At 51.4% G+C, this 17,103-nt stretch overlaps 1 long non-coding RNA gene across 1 annotated transcript in view; it reads right to left on the bottom strand.

The window, feature by feature from the left end:
• Positions 1-17,103, bottom strand: part of LOC132511741 (uncharacterized) — a 154,424-nt gene that overhangs the window by 13,411 nt on the left and 123,910 nt on the right. Inside the window, exon 3 of the long non-coding RNA XR_009537704.1 lies at positions 10,206-10,273. This is a non-coding gene — a long non-coding RNA (uncharacterized LOC132511741). The remainder of the gene's footprint in view (positions 1-10,205; positions 10,274-17,103) is intronic.

Below are 17,103 nucleotides of genomic sequence, written 5' to 3'. Positions count from 1 at the left end.
GAGTAATAGATAACTGAATATGGATCCTAAATATTTTCCTTGACTTTTGTAAATGTTTCTAACGGTAAGCATCTTATAATTACTTCTGTCATTGTAAAAGTCACATATTTATTTGCAGGGTGGTATAAGGGTTAAGTTTGGCTTGATCCCTTTCCATGAATAAAGAAGGAGGAACTGGGGACAGTTTAGCAGAGAGAGGTCAGAGTCAGAGAATCCAGGGTGGGTACCCTTCTGGGCCCTGAAGACCGTCAAGTTTCCTGGCAAATGGGTTCTCCTCTATATACACCACAGCCTGGAGTCAAGGTCCTCCACCCAGGGGCCCCCCTGGCCTGCACACCCTCCTCCCTAATAGATGAGCCACCCTGACGTGTAGCCCATTCCCCTCGGCCCCTCACCTCCAGTCTGCTTCCTCCAGGCCCCCAAGAAGCATGTTTATCTCTGCTTCCGTACTCTGACGCTGCTCTTCGCAGTTGGACGACGTATTAGTTTCCCAAGGCTGCTGTAACGGATCACCACAAACAGGTGGCTTAAAACAACAGACACCTATCTTCTCACAGTTCTGGAGGTCAGAAGTCCAAAGTCAAGGTGTCGGCATGGTTGGTGCCTTTCTGGAGGCCTTGAGGGAGAGCCCTCTCTCCCAGCTTCTGGGGGCTCCCAGCAAGTCTTGGCTTGTGGACGCATCACTCCACTCTGCCTCCGAGTTTATGTTGCCTTCTTCTCTATGTCTGTCTCCCCTTCTCTTCTCTCCTAAGGACTTGCCATTGGATCCTTAACTAACTACATCTGTAAAGACCCTATTTCCAAATAAAGCCCCACTGTGAGGTTCTAGGTGGACATGAATTCTGGGGGATACTATTTAACCCCCTACAGGTGGTCTGCGACTCCTTTCTCTCTCCACTTCTTCAAGTCTCAGTAACCTCAGTCTCCTTTGATTCTTCCAGGTCCCAGAATTCAATCTGTCTTGGAAGTATGCAGAAGCAGAGGGGGCCTCCCTCAATGAATGAACTTCCCAACAACCGGAGTTGCCAATGCTGAGAGTGGGTGGCCTTAGGAGAGATGGAATTCTCTGTTGTTGAAGCATCCACGCAGGAAACACCTCTCTGGAAAGACGTACAGGAGGTCCTGGGTGTGAATGGGGGATGGGATTAGGTAGTCAAAAGAGTTGGGTTTTATGAGAACAAGGATTGTACCCAATCCATTCAGCACAGTGCTGGGCACAGAAAAGGCACTAAATAGATGGTTATTGCCCCATCAGGAAAGATCCCTTCAATCTCAACAGTCCTCTTCTCAGTGAATGCGTGGAACACTACGAAGCAACATAAACTAATAATTAGATGATCTGTGTATTCAACAACTATTGGTCAACACCTCCTTGGTACACAGCATACGATCGGACACTCCTATGCGCCTCTCTCGTCTTTGATGGCTACAAGGTGACAAATCAGGACAGATCACACAGCAGGAGGCACCACAATCACCACCCCAGTGATTACGTGGACTCGGCGCCACCAGAGTTTCTACACGGGCAGTCGGAACGTCTCTCGGGAAGACCTAAGAGGCAAGACCCTAGGATCTCTTTTTGCTCCTGCCCCGTCCACCGAGAAAGGGAGAGAAGGTAGAATGGCGTGCGCCCTGCAGCGGCCAAGGGCAGGCTGTCTGTTCAGGCTGGAGCCCAGACAAAGCACACGCACCAGGCGGTGACTTACCAGCTGTGTGAGGCCCAAGCAGCTCTTAAGCCACAGGTGGGTGAAGCCACCTTCCCAGGAGAGCACAAGCCTCGGGCCCTGCTTTCCTGCTAATCACCATAAGCTCCCCGGCGTCTCAACCCCAACCTGGGCGGCCTTTGCCGCTCCCGGAGCCCTGGTCACGTGCTCAGTGATCTCAGCTGGCCTCACACAGACCCTGTCAAGTAAGCAGGACAGGCGTTGTTATGATTCCCACTTCACAGATGGGGAAACTCTGCTGCAGTAACTCGATGGCTTCCTCAGGGTCACCCAGGGAGCACGTGCCCCAGTGGCTAGCCCAGGGCTCCTTCCATAGCCCAGGGGGCAAATGGTGACCCCACCCTCTCTGTACTGGGCCCCAGGACTTTAGGGCTTTACATGTGGCAACAAATATTGGGGACGGCCCCTCCCTCTGGGCAATGGGCTTCCTGTTTGGACCCTGGGAGCCTGACTCACCAAAATTCCCGCCTCTTCCCATTCAATCTGTCCTCCTGTTTGACGCCTGGAAGTGGAAGGGCATGGACTTGGGGGAGGGAGGGAGGAGGGCATGGCTTGTGCCCAGGCTGGGCCGCCCCAAGAGCAGTGAAGGATGCTCTGGGGGATCTGGGAGGAGAAGCTGCCCACTGTGTACGTTTTTTATTTTTAAAGATTTTTTTTCGATGTGGACCATTTTTAAAGTCGTTATTGAGTCTGTTACAATATTACTTCTGTTTTACGCTTTGGCTATTTTTTTTTTTTTTTGACTGTGAGGCACATGGGGTCTTAGTTCCCTGACCAGGGATCGAACCTGCACCCCTTGCATTGGAAGGTGAAGTCTTAACCACTGGACTGCCAGGGAAGTCCCCCCACTGTGTCCTTTTCCAGGCAGGGAAAAGAAAGAGGAGAGGGCGGAGCTGCTATGAATGCCGTCCGTGCTCAACCCACAAGCTACGGCTTTCCCAGCCTGCCCTGTAGCTGTGCTCAGAGCCAGGCCCTCTGTTTCCCTGAGCTGTCCCAAGCAGCCGCAGGATGCGGTGGGCTGCCCGCAGGGCAGAAGGGAGCAAGGACGCTACCGTCTTCTGGGGTCACAGGTCAGCAGGGCCTGAGCTGATGATCCCGGGTCCGGGGCCTCCACGGGAGGCGGCAGAGTTCCTCTTCGGCGGGGCCCCTGGACAATGGCGCCCACACCACCTGAAGCCATGCACTGCAGGTCTGACGGAGCCCCAGAAAGCAGAACTCTGGGGGCAGCACCCGCAGGGCAGGGAGTGCATCCGCAGTCCACCCCTGGAATGCCCGTGTTCGGGCTGATCTGTCGGCCGTGTTTTCCCCTCACCAAACCTCGTCCTTTGTGGAATTTGCACCCCGAGGGGCACCTTGCGAGATGCTCTACAACTAAGAGGTCCGTGGCCTCTTCTGCACTCGGGGTCAGGCTGGAAGGAGCCCTAAGAAGGTGAGTGGACAGTGTGGGAGCTGGGAGCAGTCAGGCCGCCTCCAGCAAATCCAGGCCAGCGTCTGGTTCCCACGACACTCTTACCGGCAGCGTTAATAACTAACCGTGTCCCAGACAGGTGCTGGCGGCCTGGCCTTAGGAGTTCTCGTTCAGGGTTGAAAGTGAGTCACTTCTCGTTTATCGTTTGCTAAGCAGAGTGAGTCACCGGAGCCTCACACAAGCTCTCACACCTTGGCCGAGGGACGTTCATGCCCGTACCTTCGACCACCTGTTTTCCAGGTCAGCTGAGTCCCGTGGAGCTGACCCTCATTGGTTTAGGCCAAACGGCATCCCTGGGACCCAGCCTCCACCCTTCCTGCTCTTCAGCCCACTCCCTCAACTGGGACGGTGAGTCCTGACCCACCAGGAGTCTGGAGAGAGAGCCTGACAGGTGTCCACCCAGGCCTGAGGCTGGGTGAGGCCTGTGTCACCTTTGACCTTTAATGGCGCTCTCCTACCTTCCCAACCCTCTGTTTGGGAACAGACTAGAAGTGGAAAATTCCAGAACTGATGAACCAAAGGACACAACTGTGAGGCAATAAGTCAGCTTCCATCTTGGGAATAACAGGGGTTGAAGGTAGGTAAACTGAGTCCCATTGCTATTAACATGCTTCCCTCCTTCTTGCGTCAGGTGAGAGGCAGGACTAGCCACCAAGGCCAAGATGCTGGCATCAGGCTCCTATGGTGGGTCTGGAGGAAATCTCTCAGGAGGAAATCACCCAGATAGACATCTGATAAATCTCATCTGGGAAAACAAACTCATACACCTCTTTGGGTAATCCTTCCTTCCCCACTCATGTATGGTCTTTCCTACAGAATAATAGTTGTTTGTAATTAAAACGACAAAGTTAGAGAGAGAAAAGGAAAATATGAAAATAAAGCACAAGAGATAAAAAAAACAAAAACAAAAAACCCTCACTGAGATAGTTTGGGGATTTACTTTTTTTTCATCCTCAAAAAGTCCCTCTCGCTACCTGGTTTCTAAAACAGACAGTAAACAGAGATGACATCAAATTGGATAGCAACTGGGCATCTCCCGGCCAGGAGCTGCCGGCAGGTGTGAGACTGACAGACTGAGAAAAGATGACACTATTTCTATCCTTAGAAGATGAAAACCAAGGAGGAGAAATGACAGCAGAGGCTGAGCCCTGGGTGTGGCGAGAAACCTGACACCCTGCCAGCCGCTGGCCTTTTGGGTGAACTCGCTTGTCTAGATGGGCCGCCAACGTGGAGCTCCTCGTTGGTGAGCTTTGTTTATCCCCCCACCTCTCAGGTATCACGGCGTGACTCATCCCCGGGGGCTCGGGGAGGTCAGGCTGTGGCTGTCTTCGCTCCACGGAGCACCCCGTACTTTCCAAACTGCATTTTGAAATCCACTGGCTGTGGCAGTGGCTTTGGCCTGACCCCTGCAGGGTGTGAGGTGCTTTCCCTGCTACACACGTCCCGCACATAGCATCTGCGTTGATAGCACTGAGGGGACAGATGCCAGGAGAGAGACTCCACCCCCGGCTGCTGGCTTGAGGGACCGAGTGAATCATGAGGCCGGACCAGTGACCACGATGTCCCAGGGTGAAGTGGGAGGCCTGGGGACGGAGCCCGCTGCAGGGACCAGAGCCACGGTGACTCACATTTGGACCCCGAGGGAAAGTTCCGTCGGCGCGTCCTCTGGATGGCTCTCGTCCCCTGGGTGAGGTCATCCCCACGGCCGCTCAGAACTGCGACGTGCTTCGTCTTCCCAGAGCCCCAGCTTTTCCCTCTCAATTATGGTTACGGCAGGAATCACCATTTTAGCTGCCACACCTCTCCCCTACCCACCACACACACACACACACACACACACACACACACACACACACACACACACACACACACACACACACACACACACACACACACACACACACACACACACACACACACACACACACACACACACACGGATGGACGGAGGAAAGCGCCCGTCCTCCCGCCCGGGGCGTCAGATTTTTCATCTCTAAAAATAGTTCCTCTCCCTCATGATCTCACACAGGAGCCTCTGGGGCTCAAGGGCAGTGAACATGATGGTTGATTGAAAGGAAGTCTGCTAAATCAATGCAAGTCGGTCATATTTTAATGTTGCTGTTTACGACTACTGCTCCATGGGCCCAGCCATGGGGCCACCATCTCGTTCCATCTCCCTGGGCCATTTGGTTGGGAAGTGAAAGAGTGCGAGGCGATGGGTAGGAAAGTGTCCCCAGGAGAGCCGGTACCAGGAGCTTGGTGCAGCCATTTGGAAGCACACTCAAGCGTGGGGGAAATGTGCAGCAAAGACTCCACTCTGCCCTCCGTCTTTTCCTTTCTCCAAGCGTTTCCAATAGAGCACGGACACGTTTCTAAGGCGTCACCAGGTACACGGGGGTCCGGGTCACAGTCCTTAGCTACCTCCTCCGCCATATGTGAGTCACAGAGAAGTCCCCCAAAGATGGGCGCTAGGCATTCCATTATGGGCTGAGTTTCCTTTATTTTTTCTTTTTTTGTTGTTGTTTTTTTTTAAAAATTTTTATTTTATATTGGAGTATAGCTGATTCACAATGTTGTGTTAGTTTCAGGTGTGTTACGGGCCGAGTTTTCAGTGCACCTGCCATCATAGGGCACTTGCTGACAGCCAAGACCAGGTCTTCCTGGCAGCATTTTAAGAAAGACCCTGTTTCCGAGGTGAGCTCTGGACCACCCCTAGCGTGCCCACCTTGGTGGTCCCTGTGACCACAGGACAGGAAAGATGAAGGAAGAGCCATGACATTCCTACCATTATGCCGTGCATCCCTGCGCTGTCAAGGCCCACGTTCTTGGGGGGAGGGGGAAAGGGGATGACCTTGAGCAGTACTGGTCACTCTGAGGGGTGAGAACCCCACCGCCAGGGGTCCTCTGAGAGCAGCCTGCACCCCTCACCGCCCCGACACAACAAGCATGGGGAAACAGGGGTAGCTGGTCTCTCTCCTCCTGTAATTTTTTCCCTATTTCCTTTATTTTTTCCTCTGTCACTACTATTCTTTGCTGCCGAGTCTGCAGCCTGCCCGTGTGGCCCCGGGTGGCTCCACTGGCAGGGATGAGGGGAGATGGGATCCTTGCGCTAAGCCCCAACCCCAGTGCAAGAGCCTCTGCTGAGTAAGGCAGGCACAGCTGTTGAGACTCAGCCCCTGGGAAGCGGCAGTGGGAGTTTCAGCTCATCCCCAGCTTAAACATCATTCTATTGTCACCTGTATGTGAGCGAAGAGGAGAGAAAAGGCACCTTCAATGTCCCTTTTGTTTGCACCCTCATCCCTCAGCTGCCCCGGCCTCTCGGCTTCCATACAAGCCCCTAGGAAGTGGGCTGCCAGCACGACTTCGCTCCAAATCCTGCCATGGCTCCCAGGGCCCTCGGAGGGAAAGCCTGACGGTCCCAAGGCTCTCCCTGGTCTCTGCCTCATCCCCAGGCACTGAGCTCCCCGACTTAGTTCCAACCCCACCTGCGCTTCTGTCCTCAAAGACACCAGGTACGCTCCCTCCTCGGCCTTGATGGAGCTGTTGCTGGCAGAGACCTCACCTCCTTGAAGGCCGTGCTCAGAAGTCACCTTCTCGTCCGACCTATTCAAGGCTGCAACCTGCCCTCTACTCCCCACCCAGCGCATCTGAACAGCTCCTGCTTCTATTTTCTTTTCCACAAGGCTATTATGCACTAGATAAGTTAATTATTTACTATTCTGCTATCATGTACTAGATAAGTTAATTATTTACCATTCTGCGTATTATCTACCTGCCCCCAACCCCCCCCCAGTCCCCCCACCCCGCACTGGAAAGCAAGCTCCACGAGAACAGGATCACATTCTCTGCCTAGAACAGTCCTGCCCCAGAGCAGGCGCCCAGCACGACCTGTTAGATGAATGAATGAAAGAACGAATGAATGAACGAATGAGGGCATCACTGCCATCCCGATGGGAATAGGGACTGTGCCTCTTATGAGGATCACGTTCTGTGCCTAGAACAGTCCTGCCCCAGAGCAGGCACCCAGTGTGACCTGTTAGATGAACGAATGAAAGAACGAATGAATGAACGAATGAGGGCATCACTGCCATCCCGATGGGAATAGGGACTGTGCCTCTTATGGAATGAACTGGCATTCAGGTGGGGGGTGTCGTCCAGGGAGGGAGGGGAGAGGGCGGGCTAAGGCAGAGAGGCTGTTCTCAGAAAGGCAGTGCCCACAATTTGCCTGGAAATCCCCCTGGAGTCACTCATTAACCCCCTGCCCCCGCCCCATGGCTCACACACACACAGCCAAAGCCACACAGCAGCTAAAGCCTCATTTAAGCAACTGACTCTCCTTTCCAGGCCCATCCTCCCAGCAGGTAACCCACACCATCATTGTCCGAGCACCCAGTCTGTGCAGGTCCTAGAATGAGCAGCGAAAAAGGGGTGGGATAAACAAAACACCCCAGTGACAGAAAACAAGCCCCACCCCGCCTCCACCCACTCTCAAGGCACCAGCTGGGGAGGCACACGAGACGGCAGGTGAAGTCCTGAAAGTAAGGTGATGTGCCGGGTGTAGGGGCCGACGGTGCGGCAGGGCCCTGCGGGTGTGGGGTTTGGAGGAGGTGAAGCACACAGATGGCGACACAGGGAGAGGGTGTGGGGAGAGCACAGAGGCGGGGTGCAGGAATAATCCAGTCTTGGGGGGTAGGATCCAAAGCAGGTGGACTCAGCTGAAAGGCTTCAAATTCGAGTGGTGGGCGATAAGATTAGGTGCCCCGTGAGATCTGTTTGCTGAGATGATCAATAGAAATCCATGGAAGGTTTTTCGTTTGTTTGTTTGTTTTCAGTCAGAAAGTGACATGATGAATCCTGGGTTTAAGAAAGAGGCTTAGGGAAAACAAATAGAATTACTTTGGAAAAGAAAGACTGGAGCCCCTAGGGTGTATCCCAGCTTGTGCTACCAAAGTCAAGAGCAGCAGCGGGCGGCTGGGAAGAGACAAGGTTCAGACTGGAAAATCGGGGTTGCAGCAACATGGATGGACCTAGAGATTGTCATGCTGAGTGAAGTGAGGCACACGCAGAAAGACAAATATCGTATGATATCGTTTATGGGCGGAATCTAAAAAAAGGGTACAAATGAACTGATTTACGAAACAGAAGTGGAGTCACAGATGTAGAAAACAAACCTACGGTTACCAGGGGAGGGATAAATTGGGAGACTGGGATTGACATATACACACTACTATATCTAAAATAGATAACTAATAATGACCTACTAATTACAGCCCGGGGAACGCTACTCAGTACTCTGTAATGGCCTGTATGGGAAAAGAATCTAAAAACAGAGTGGATATATGCGCATGTATAACTCATTCACTTTACTGTACACCTGAAACTAACACAACATTGCAGAGCAACTATACTGTAATAAAATTTTTTTTAAAAAACTGAAAAATCGCTGTAGAGCAATTGTTGGGACTTGGTATTCTAGTGGATGGAGGGATTAGTATCACTCAGTGGCTGCCTTCCTTCTGACTGATCCAGGTAGATAATGATAAATGAGCAAGAGAACTAATAGACAGGGCACCTATTGCGATCTACGCTTTTTGCGTTATCTCATTTAACTCACGACCTCCCCTGAGGATAAGGCATTAGCATCACCAGCTTACAGACGAGGAAACCGAGGCTTAGCGATTTACCCAAGATCATGTCCAGAGCTAGTAAGAAAAACAACAACAACAACACTGACATTGACTGTATGCTTCACATGTCCCAGGCACCGAGGCTTCGTGATTTACCCAAGATCATGTCCAGAGCTAGTAAGAAAAACAACAACAACAACACTGACATTGACTGTATGCTTCACATGTCCCAGGCACGGTGCCAGGCACCTAACTCGGTGTATTCTCTCATTTCACATCACACCGTGGCGGGGATAATCCTTATTATCCCCATTTTACAGATGTGGAAACTGAGGTTTGGAGAAGTGAAGGTCACCAGCCTGTGGTCACAAAGTGAGAAAGCAGCGGAAGTAAGATTTGAACCCAGGACTTCTGGGTCCATGCTGTTTACCTTGATGCTAGACCAACAGTGGCGAATTTGCACCATAATCTCCCAGTTCCAAAGCCCTGCTTTGCATAGCACAGCACGCCCTTTATTAGACCATCTGCTGCCTCCAGTCAAACATGCCCACGTTCCGAGCTTCCAGCTACCTTGGCAGGACGGACGTGTACGTGTGCCTGGGACTTACAGCCAGAACTGCGACTTCTGTGGATGATGGGGTCTAGAGAGCTATAGGTAACCCAGCCCTCGCACCCAGGGAGTGGCCCCTTGCCCCACGTCCTGCTTTATTAGGGCCAGACTGCAGTCAGCAGCATTCCAGAAGCCCTGCGATCCCCTTGAATCCTGCAGCCAGTCTCTGCTCCTGAAGGGCAGCAGGAGAAATCATACGCCCCCTTGTCTCCTAGACCTGCAGCCTTGGAGTCACCTACCTGATGGTTCTCCCTGCAAAATGCAAGACATCTGTGTCCCGCCTCGGACCCACGCGTCTAAAGAGCAGGCGGCAGGAACACTGATGCGCGGTGCACCGGCGGCTGGGACGATTCGCTGTCACTCGGAACGGAAAGAGGTCACAGTGCCGATGCCAGCTCTGGCTTTGAATCCTGGCTCCCTCGCTAGTTAACTGTGCAGTCCCGGTGAATGACTGGGCCTCGGTCTCCTCCTCTGTAGGTTGGGTATAACATGACTGACTGGCTTGGGCTGTGAGAGGTAAGAATGAGTTCATCTAAGTAAAAGCTGTGAGAGTACAGCCTGGCCTGAATTTTTCATGATGACTGTTAGAATTTACCAGCCTGTGTCTCTGGACCCTCTCTGATGGCCAGTGCAAGGTTCCGGCCTGCCAGTTGCACTCCAGGCTGGCATGCAGGTGCGTAGGGATATCGGGGCAGCCAGGTATGACGTGGAAGGAGCAGAACCCCCAAAGCAAGAAGAGCAGCAGGGCTGTGCCCTGATTACTATGTGCAGCTCACCTTTTATCTTGTCCTTCTTTCTCGGTTCAAAGCACCTACTCAGGTCAGTCACGAACCTCTGATTTCACCTGGAAAAAGAAAGGGAGATTTACAACAGGAAACTAGATAACGAAACTCATCTTCAAGCTTAAAACGAAAGCCAGACAGCCTCCCAGGGACACAGGAGTTTATAGCTGTTTATTCTTCAATATAGAATAAAACTACCATTAATTCAGAATAAACGGAGAAACCCATTTCCTACCCATCGTGTACATGGCAAACTGAAGAATACTTTCAAAGAAATATAGGTTATCACCATAATAAACCAGATCTAGAATAAACTAAGACATGAATGGGTATGACACTGGATAGTCATTGTTTTAAAGTTTTAACAAAATTTAAATTCACAATGGACCTTTACTACAAAATTAATCTATTGCCACAGTCCTGAGTTGGGGAGACTTTTGCTCAAAGATTTCTATGACAGCATTTCTGAATTTTTATATACTCTGAACTTATGATATGTTTGAATTCACTGAATGAGATAACACATGAGGAACACCTAGCTCTGTGCACTCAATAAATATTAGCTATGCTTTTATTCATTTTACTCCTTTGCGGGTTTCTAGAGAACAAGGCTATCCCACACCACCCGTAGAATTCCTGAGCAAACACGCACAGCTATCAGCACGGTCACTGTTGCTGCCAAAGAATAGATATTTAATCTTTAAATCCGACCTCTGTTCAACCTAATTCAGACACCAGGAAGAGTAGTATTTCAAAAGGTGTTTAAAGATAATAGCCTCATTCTAAGCCTCGCCATCATAAGGCTCAAAGAAATCGCTCTAGACCCTTAGGTTGGCAAGTGAAAACAGAGAGAAGAAAGCAAAAGGAGGAAAACAACACCATCAGGTTTGAAACAGAAAACCCGTAACCTTCACTCACAAGAGAAAGGATTGTTTGGGTGGCGTTCTGTCCCTTCGCTGGATGCACACACATCATCGCGGGGCTTGGATCACTCCCTAGGTTTCTAGAGTTTCCGAGGATGGGGCTGGGCTGCAGCCGCTGGATCAGGATCCCGGTGCGCTCCAGGACCCCCTCCCCCAATCCTGGGGGCATGTTCGCTGGGCTGGCTTCCTCAACCACAGCCAACCTCAAATGCAGTATAGGCCTCTTGACCATGGAGCAAAGAACTTGACAGTTTTAGCTCCGATGAAGCGTGCAACTCTTGGGACCTAACCAGACAACTCGCAAATGCTAGAAAACTCATTGAAAAGGAGCGAGCAATACAGCAGGGTGCTCTCCAACTCCAACCCCAGCACCCAGAATGGATTCCCATTCCTGTTACTATTTTATGCAAAGCCACCCACCTGCCCAACCCATGTTCAGCTTATTAGGTGGAAAGCATCCGATAAACTCATTCGAGCTCAAGCCTAGGTGACTGGAAATGATTCCAATCAGCCTTCCAGGGGAGACGAGAAACTTAACGCAAGTGAATCTAAACTCACCCTGCCCCCATGACGTCTCAATCCAGCCAATTTAGCAGCAGACATTGGAGGGGACATAGTGGGACACTCGAGGGGGTTTTCTTTAAATCTTATGGTGGGGGAATGAGATGGGGAGGGGAGGGAGGGTCCCCAGACCTGGATACTCACTGAAATCGCCATTCCCACTGCCCAAGGGGGAGCCTGGGTCCCGCCCTCAGTGGTTCTGATTGGTCTTGATTAAGGTCCAGGCACTGGGGTTTTTTTAAAAAAAGTTTTTTTTAAGTTCCCAGGGAAAGTCTAATATGCAGCAAAGTTTGAGGACCATCTGACCACCTGGAGATTCAGTAGGTCTGACATGGCGGGCGGAGATTCTGCATTTCTGACAAGCTCCTGGGTGAACCCAACGCTGGTGGTCCACAGAAGCGAGAGCTTAGAAAGGATCCCCTCAAACACCTCCTTATCCGCCTCCCCAGAAACCTCATGCAAGCTGACCCCTCCCTGCTCTTCCGCTAGGGCTTTCTCCTCTTCGCCAGCTGGTTTCTGGACCTGCCCAGCTGACTCCTGCACTGTAGGAGGGTGAGAGAGACATTACTTGTGTCCCAAGAGAGAGCGGCCCCTCTCCCTCTCCTATAATCCAGTTCTAGGCAATCCAACCTCTAGCCTGAAATACATTCCTAAGAACCACCGCTTTGAACAGAGTGGTTTGTGTTTGCTCTGGTCTTTAAAACAAGCAGGGGTCTCTTTTCCCTTTGCTTTTCTCCTCAGCATGGCCATCCAGGGCAGACAAGATGCAGGGCCTCTCGGGAGGCTGGATAGAGCAGCACAGATGCTTCCTCCCTCTGCCCACAGCACACTGGCTTCCACATCTGCGGAGGCTGCACACATACCTCCCCGCTGCCTTTGCATCTTCAGGGCAACAGCAGGACGGGGAGCAGACGGGCCTCCCTTGGAAACAGGCCAACAGCAGCGTGCCACGCCCGACACCAAACCTCCAAGGAAGGCCAGAGGCTGCCACAGGCTACCCACAGCCTGCCCCCCACGGTCCCTGCCTTCCCCCTGCACCCCCCGACCCTGACAGGTTCCTTCCTGACATCTCGCGGATGCTGCGAGCCAAACATCACCTAGTGGTTCTCGGTCCAACCACCTCCAACCAAGATGGAAGGGGCAGGTCCTCCTGGATAACGGACTGAGGAACAAAAGGCCCGGCTGGTGAGGCCCCAAGAAAACATGAGCCTGAAACATGTCCCGTCCCGCAGCAGACTGCTGCCGGAGAAGACCAGGGTGGGGAAAGAAGAATAAACGGGCTGGAACACAGGATTTCAACACGTCGTAAGCGAGAGCCCCACCTCTGGCCAAAAAGGGATGCAGTTTGGGGGAACTCTTGAACCTTCTGAGTGGGTCCAAAATCACAGGCGAGGGACTTCTACAAAACAGGCCAAGTAGCTGTCAGGACACCAAGCTGCCAGGTCCCCTTTCTAGGAACCTACCTAAGGCCGACACACCCACTGGGCACACCTGCCCAGGACTCAACGATAATTTAGGGGCCCGCGAAAATGTTCCAATTTCTTTTAAAATTAAAAGGAATAATTTGACAATAAGGTTAATGCCTATGTAACAATGAATCCAGCCTGGATTATGTTCAGCCTTTTATGGAGGTGTGAAATACCATTATTGATCGATTGATTGATTTTTACCAGGAAAGGGGCTCCCGAAGATAAAAGTGCCTAAGGTCACAAGATTCTTAATTCAGCCCTGAGTCTGCCTACTTCCCTCCAATCTCCCGACCTCGCAGTCTTTGCTGAGACCCTTTGTTGAGTGTTCCCACTGACCACGCCCCCCTGCAGCGTAAACACTGAGCATCGTCCCACCCAGGCCTATAAAAGATAATTATACCGGGCTTCCCTGGTGGCGCAGTGGTTCGGAGTCCGCCTGCCGATGCAGGGGACGCGGGTTCGTGCCCCGGTCCGGGAGGATCCCACATGCCGCGGAGCGGCTGGGCCCGTGAGCCATGGCCTCTGAGCCTGCGCGTCCGGAGCCTGTGCTCCGCAATGGGAGAGGCCACGGCAGTGAGAGGCCCGCGTACCGCAAAAAAAAAAAAAAAAAAAAAAAAGATAATTATACCATCTAATCTGGCAAATTCACACAATGAATTCGAGGGTGCGATCAATAAGAAAAATGAACCTGGATCTTTACCGGGATTTGTCTCCAGGTCAGGATTAAGTTTTATTTATTTATTTTAATTACCAGCTCCTGATCTCTTTTAAATAAAAATTCTTTGACTCGTGTTAACCATTAAAAAATACATAATACTTAGCTCAGTTTTTCTTGGTTTATGAAATATCTATGTTAATATGAAAATAAGCAATTTAGAATTGTGATTAAAGTGAGCACTTGCCTACTGCTATTGTATATATTTTTTCTTATCTAGTACATACTTTATACTGTTGTACACCCCCTCTTGGAAACATATTTTCCAGGGACACAGTATTGAAGTGCTCTGTAGGCTGCAGTTTAACAATAAACATTTATTAAGAGCCAAAAAATTTTTTTTTCTTGCTGTAGAAGGGCACAAAGGCCTTTCTCTGCCTGCTGCCCCTAGTAAGCCTCTTAGCCACCACCATTATGTTATTTCTCTTTGAGGATATAAAATAGAACTACCCTGGTCTCCATTTCACAGGCTGCTTATTGGTGCTAAATTAAACCATGTGTTCAACTGCATAGCACATTTCTTGGCCCGTAGTAAGTAATAAATAAATGCTAGCTATTATTATTATTGTAAAAACATTACAGAATTGCATAGGTTATAAAAACAAACCGGGAAGAAAAAGCAAAGGTTAACAGCTGTCATCTAGGGGTAAGTAAGTTGATGGGTGATCTGTGTTCTCATTTTTGCACGTCTAAAATGAACAGGCATTGTTTGGTAAAGAAAACCAAAATGCCAGGCTTCCCTGGTGGCGCAGTGGTTGGGAGTCCACCTGCCGATGCAGGGGACACGGGTTCGTGCCCCGGTCCGGGAAGATCCCACATGCTGCGGAGCGGCTGGGCCCGTGAGCCATGGCCGCTGAGCCTGCGCATCCGGAGCCTGCGCTCCGCAACGGGAGAGGCCACAACAGTGAGAGTCCTGAGTACCGCAAAAAAAAAAAAAAAAAAAAAAAGCCATGGTATTCAATAGATAATAAAAATGCAAGGGATATTCATTGTCTTGAACTAGAAATAAAACTATAGATGCAATTTTTAAAAACAGTCAAAACAGAAGTTGCAGGATGGCCTGTGAAATCAGAAACAGCTTGGAAATCGGGGATCAGTGGCTGCCAGCTTGACTCAAAGTTGGGGTTTGAGGTGCAACCTGGCAAGGGCTCCCTTGGGACCTCCTGCACGATCAGGGTAAGACCAGAAGTCGGACACACCCAGACGGCAAGGGCCGCCGCGGGGTAATCTCAGGGGCAGCCTGAGATTTCACTGATAGGAGAGCAGCGCTTTCCACTGAAGGATATGGTCAGTACTGGCCTGAACTGTGTACTTGACCAAGAATCCTCGCCCTGCTGACAGGCTGCAGCCGCAGGGCTGAGCAGACCTGCTTTGTGGCATTTTCCAAATACCTGCGTTGTTACGGACAGAGGGCTCTCTGATGGCATTCACGTTTTAGTTCAGGACCTACCACTTCTCGGAGCCTGTTACCCAACTCCAGGCTGTAAACAGAGGCCAGGCTCCATGACACAGCTTGCAGGGGCCATGGGGGAGATAAGGGGCCTGCCGCCCCCCCCAGGAGCGTGGACAAGAGCGAGGGTATGTGAGCCTGGGGACTGGGATCCTCGTGGACCCCGTTCGGGCGCCCAAGTCTCACAAGATCGCCTTCCCCGTCTCTTCCCTGGGTCCTCTTCTGCCTCCTGGTGCAGCACAGAGGGGAGCCCTGAGGCTCAGTCCTCAGCCGGCTGAATTTCCACCCTTTCCCCTCAGCCTTGATGACAGACTTCCCAAAACCCTGGCCCTAACCTTGATCCTGCGCCCCAGCCGCCTGCAGGGCAGGGTGGTCACCGACTGCCAAAGCGTCTCAAATTTGCCACGTCCAAGTGGTACCTATTCTACTGCCTCAACCAGGCTCCCCTTGGAAGCTCCCCACTTCGGTGAATTTAGCTTCACTCTCTCCATCACGCAGATGGGCAGCCCTCCCCCTAACACCGAGCATCACTCTACCTCCAGCTGGTTCTTCCGCTAATGTTGGTCATGGTCTGTCTTCTGTTATATCCCCATGGCCATGATAACAGCTTGGGCCCTCGATAACCTCAGGTCCGTAATGTTCCCCTAATAAGAATGTCCTTTTTTGTTTACTGTGTCCCAGTAAACATTTTACTTAATTCCTCGTCTGGTATCACGGCTCACCTTGTCTACTATCCTTCCACACACTGGCTCTATTTCTGGGCTGGGAAGCTCCAAGCTCTTCTGTGCCTCGGGACCTTTGCCCTTGCTGTTTCCTTAGTGGAACCACTTCCCTTAACTTCCAAAGTCTCTGCTGCTCCGACGGCACATTCTCCGAGAGGCCCTCCGTGACGGCTCTATTACTTGGGCCACCCAAGCAGTGCAACTCGCCTGTGTCCTTCACAGCACTTAACCTCATCTGAAATGACCGTATTTGTTTATTTCATTTTAGCTTGTGTCTCTGCCTACTAGATCCCCGAGGGCAGAGAGCGTGTCTGTTTTGTTCTCCATTGTGTGATCAGCACACACTGTATGGTACAGCCCGCTTTTGGGTGAAGGAATGAATGAATATTAGTGTCCCTACGTAAAAGATAAGGTAATTGACGTACAGGAAGATTTAACACTTGCCCAAGGTCAGGTGGCTATGAGTAGCTGGGTCAATATTTGCACCAAGCTCCTCTGGCTCCAGGGGTGAGGCTGAGTGCAGCCTTGTTACTCTGCCTTCCACTGTTGCAATAACCCCCAACACAGGCTCCTCAGCTTCAGACTTGCCTGTTCCAGTCCACTCTGTAAAGCTCTCCGGCTTATCATCCTAAAGGACCAGTTAACTCAGCCAGACTCTGCCCAGCAGTTGCCGGTGGCTGCCACCGGCCTGAAACCAGAGGCCGTGCGCACGCAGATCCATCCTCTTCTCTCTCCAGCCTGGCCGTAGGACTGCTTTGCAGGCTCTCAGCCAATATCTGCCCCCCACAATCTGCAACACCTCCCTTGCCCTGCCTCTCCCCAACACCTTCCCTTAAGCCCCGCCCAAACCCCACCTGACTTGCCAGTTGTCAGTGACGGCTCACACTTGAGCCACAGGACTACTGCCAATACCCCTACGTTCGTGCTGAACACAGGATCCTGGAGGGGACAGGTTATCTATCTTCTCTCCCCAGGGAGACCTTAAATTCCTTGGGGTGGGCAATATGCCTCACCTGTTTGGATTCCTAAGCGCCTAGAACAGCGTACAAATC

The sequence above is a fragment of the Lagenorhynchus albirostris genome, chromosome 20 (assembly GCF_949774975.1).
Source record: "Lagenorhynchus albirostris chromosome 20, mLagAlb1.1, whole genome shotgun sequence".
In the NCBI taxonomy this organism is placed as follows: Eukaryota; Metazoa; Chordata; class Mammalia; order Artiodactyla; family Delphinidae; genus Lagenorhynchus; species Lagenorhynchus albirostris.
Note: the sequence above shows the minus strand (reverse complement) of the source record. Positions and strands in the feature narration are given on the sequence as shown.